Below are 4834 nucleotides of genomic sequence, written 5' to 3' on the forward strand. Positions count from 1 at the left end.
AATACATCGAGCCTTTGACCTTTGATTTTTCAGTTGTGCCTATCTCAAATCAGCACTTTTGATTATCTTTACTCTTTTATTGAAGTATAATTTGCATATAGTTTAATGCACAGATTTTTTTAAAAAAAGTTTTTCCATTGAGCTACATCCTCAGCATTGAGCTACATCCCCAGCCTTTTTTTTTTTTTTTTTTTTTTGAGACAGGGTCTAGCTAAGTCACTGAGGCTGACCTGGAACTTGTGATCCTTCCACTTCAGCCTCTTGAGGCACTGGGATCACAGACATGTGCCACCATGACAGGCTAATGCACAGATTCCTAAAGGAGACACTTAATGAATCTTTACCTATGTAAACATGTGTGTCACTATCGCGCAGATTAGGATAAAGAACATTTCCATCACTCCAATAAGTTCCTTTGAGTCCTTTCCTAGTCAGTTCTTATCTACTATCTAACAGGCAACCAATATTCCTACATCTCTTGCCATAGATGTTTTGCCTATTCCTTTTTTTTCTAAAAATTTAAAAATATATAATCTTTAATTTTTAATTGACATATATTAATTGTGCATTTTATGGGCATACAGTGTGATATTTCAATGCGTGTGTACACTGTGTAATGATCAGATCAGGGTAACTCAACATTTAGCATTTAGCATTTCTTTGTGTGGGAAACATTCACAATCTTCTCTATTGGCTATTTTTCCCTCCCCCTCCCCCTCCCCCTCTCCTTCCCCTCCCCTTCTTCTTCTTCCTCTTCCTCTTCCTCCTCTCCTCTTCCTCCTCCTCCTCCTTCTTCTTCTTCACCTGGCTGGGGATTGAACCCAGGGCATTGTTCATGCCAGGCAATCTACTGGCTATTTTGAAATATATAATTGTTGCTAACCATAATTACCCCACTGTGCTATAGAGCATTAGAAGTTAATCCTCTTCTCCAACTGCATCCCTGTATCCTTAGCACCTACTCTCCATCTTCCCCTCCCCCATCTTTAGCAGGCTCTGGTAACCACTATTCTACTCTCTCCTTCTATGAGTTTTTTTTTTTTTTTTTTTTTTTTTTTAGTTTCTATATATAAGTGAGAACATGTGGTATTTTTGTCTTTCTGTGCCTGACTTCTCATTTAACATGATGTCCTCAGGAGTTTTGCCTGTTCTTGAACAACATGTAAATTTAGTCTTATAGGATATGCTCTTTTGTGTCTGATTTCTCTCTATCTCTCTGTCTCTGTTTTCAGTGCAACGATCAAACCCAGGTACATACCACTGCTAGGCAAGCGCTCTACCACTGAGCTACACCCCCCAGCCCCTGAGTCTGATTTCTTTTGCTCAACATTGTATTTTTGAGATTCATCCATATTACTGCTTATAAGAGCAATTCATTCATTTTTCCTGCTGTGCTATACACCACAATGTTTTCTGTTGATGGGCATTTGGATTTTCTTTAGTTTTTGACTATTATAAATTCAACAGTGATGTACATTTGTGCTCCTATATTTTGGTGTGCATAAGCACTCATTTTTTTGGGACTGTATACCTAGGAGTGGAACTGCTTGGTCATATGGGGCGTAAGTGTATGTTTAATTTTAGAAGCAACTGCCAAACAGCTCTCCAAGTGCTTGTACCAATTTACACTCCCACCAGCAGAATACGAGAGTTAAACTTGCTCTACATCCTCACCAATTCTTGATATTTTTGAAAGTTTAATTTTAGCCATTCTAGTGTGTAGTCAAAGCACTTTATAGTTTTATTTTTCATTTCCCTGTAACTGTTGGTGTTGAGAAACTTTTAGTAAACTTACTGGTCACTGAGATATTCTTTTGAGGTGTCTGTTCAATTCATTTGCCAATACTTTTCTATTGAGCACCTGAGGCCTTATTGTAAAGATAAAAGTATTGTAAAATAGCACCTTACTTATGCCAAGAGTTAAGAGGGGGCATAAGTGGGGTTGTGCACAGGGTGATGAGGAAGGGAAGGACCCTTCTTAACAAATCTACTCCCCTCCCCCAGGTTCCTGAAGCTTATTGTTCTCTGTCTTGCTAGAACCTAGTACAGAGCCAGGCACAAGGTTGAATCTCAGTAAATGTCCATCTGTCCTTGTAGGTGTCGAGTGTTGCTACTCTTCCTCCCACACTGAACCCAACCATGGAACCCTTTAAATTTCAGACAGGTGGCCTATAGGCAGCCTTAGGCCCCCAGCTCTCTGACACAATGCTGTTTTACTGAGCAGCCTGTTTGAATTCCATGACACATCTCTCCAGAATGAGGGTCCTCAATAATCCTTAGGATTGCATCATTGTCTATACCTCAATTTCTTTAAAGTCAAGATTTGCAGGGCTGGGGGATGTAGCTCAGTGATAGAGTACTTGCTTAGCCTGTGTATGACCCTGGGACTGGTCCCCAGCACTGCAAAAACCAAACAAAACAACAAAACCCAGACAAACAAATCCCCAAGGATTTGCATTCAGTAGTGCTCAGTCCCCCAGGTCAGGATCTTACATCCTCAAAAGAGTTCTACAGAGACCATGGCTGCTCTCCTTCTCTGTTAAGCACTTGCTCTGCCCCAGGTGATTTCCAGATTGGGGACAAACCTTGGACTTTTTCTTTTGTGTGCAGAACTCAGAAAAGCAGCCTCCACCTCCATTTATCCACACGGGCCCTTGACTACAAGAGTCCCAACGAATATTTGTAAACTGAGAGTGCCTCGCTGAAGAATTTAGGGTCTGAAACATCTCCCAATCAAAAACAAAACAACAAAACGAACAAACAAACAAACAAAAAACGAAAAAGGAACATATTCTTAGACTTTACCAGATGCTAAAAAATCTTGATGTTTTCATGTTCTTGATCATCCTGTAAAGCCAAACTTCTCTTGATGTTGGATACTTGTGACAGCTCAGTCGTTCGAAACAAATCCCATTTCTGCATTGACTTCATAAGAGATATGTCCATTTGAAAAAAAATGTTAAGAGAGATAGTAAAATGTACAGTGATCGAGTTCTGGAATCCTCAGAATTAACCAATAATTAATAATTTCTTTATTCAAATAGCTAACATTGATGATTATATCCTAGGTGTCAGGCATTGTGGTGGGCCTGATGGATATGATCCTGGAGATTTCAGTCTGTAGGGGTTGGAGTTTTATGACTAAGGTTTTTTCTTTCTGGTTTTTCATCCCTTCTCCTTCCTGGTATTGGAGTTTTTCTCACATTTGTGGATCCCCTGGTACCTCATTACCTCATTGATGATTGTTGAAACCCAATCTGGTGGGTTCCAGTGTCCGATTGTGCTAGGTTGTAATTCCATGTTCGGCCAGTAGGTGTCTCCATCTAACACCTGATGCTCCTGGAAGGAAAATTCTTGTTTTCTGTTTAACAAATGAGAACAGCGAAAAAGACAATTTTGCCGGTTTGAAGTTTTATTCTTATTTTTTTTCAAAGTTAACTTTGAATGAAAAAATTACGTCGGGTCACAAGATGTAAGTAAAATATTTTGGAACAGCACTGTGCAACTGACCTTTTTACTGTGATGGAAATGTTCTACAATTTACAGTGAGAGTAGTCATTAGCCACAAGTGACTGTCAAAAAATTGGAATGTGATTAATGCCACTGAAGAATTGTATTTTAAATTTTACTCAAGGTTTGGTAATTTAAATTTGAGTGGCTACGTGTAGCTAGCAGCCTACCTTTGGAATCATTTCTGCTTCTATCATTTCAGCAAAAGAGGAAATATAGCAGAGTACCATAGCTCATGCCTATAATTCCAGTTTCCAGGGCAGAAGGATTGCAAATTTGAGGGCAGCTTCAGCAACTTAATAAGACCCTGTCTCAAAATAAGCTGGGGTTGTAGCTCAGTGACAGGGGCTCCTGGGTTCAATCCCCAGTTTAAAAAAAAAAAAAAAAAAAGAAAAGAAAAAAGAAGAAGAGTAGCCACCATTAAATTTCCTAACAGTGTCAGTGTGGTTTATGTACGACTATGAAGATTTGGGAAATCAATTCTGGCCTTGCTTGGTCTTACCACTGAATAGCTGCTCTGATACTTAAGTAAGTGAGTTTATCTCTCTGGGCTTCTGTTTTTCCACCTGTGAATTACAGATAGTGATGCCACCCTCAAAGTCCATTGTGAGGAATGAGTGATGTATCTGAGTAGCACTTGGGCATTGCTAGCATTGTCTTCTGTAGAAATTGCTCCTGTCCCTGCTGGTAGTAATGATGGCTGTGACAGAGTACTTATCACCACCAAAGTCTCCAAAAGCCTTCCTGCTCTGTGTCTTTTAAGGGGCTAAACCAGGGTGAGGACACAGTCCAAGCTCAAGAACATCAAGTAAATGGATTTAGCCTAGGAGTTAGGCTGTCAGGTCAACTTCATGAACCAGAGGTTAAAATCAAAGGAGCTCACAGAAAAAACACAAGACTAGAACAAATATTTTTTTTTATTCTTCACTCAGAGTCCCCAGATGTTAAACATTTTACCACATTTTTTTTTAAATTTTTTTTACCACATTTGCTTTATTTTAAAATTTCCATTCGTGTGTAAAAATATGTATTTATATAAATCATATGAGAGTAAATTGTAAATATGAAGCCCTTTACCCGCCAAGCTTTAGTTTTTAATTCCTAACAAGTAAAGGACATTCTAGACATAACCACAGTGCAATTTCCTAAGTCAGGAAACTGACATGCTTTCAATACAATTATCTAATTTATAGACCTATTCAGACTCAGATGTCACCAACTGTCCCAATGTCCTTTATGGCAAAACAATGTCCTGGATCATATGCTGCATTTAGTTGAGACATCTCTTCACTCTCTTCCAGTCAGGAACAGTTTCTCGGGCTTT

The sequence above is a fragment of the Urocitellus parryii genome, chromosome 6, assembly GCF_045843805.1.
Source record: "Urocitellus parryii isolate mUroPar1 chromosome 6, mUroPar1.hap1, whole genome shotgun sequence".
In the NCBI taxonomy this organism is placed as follows: domain Eukaryota; kingdom Metazoa; phylum Chordata; class Mammalia; order Rodentia; family Sciuridae; genus Urocitellus; species Urocitellus parryii.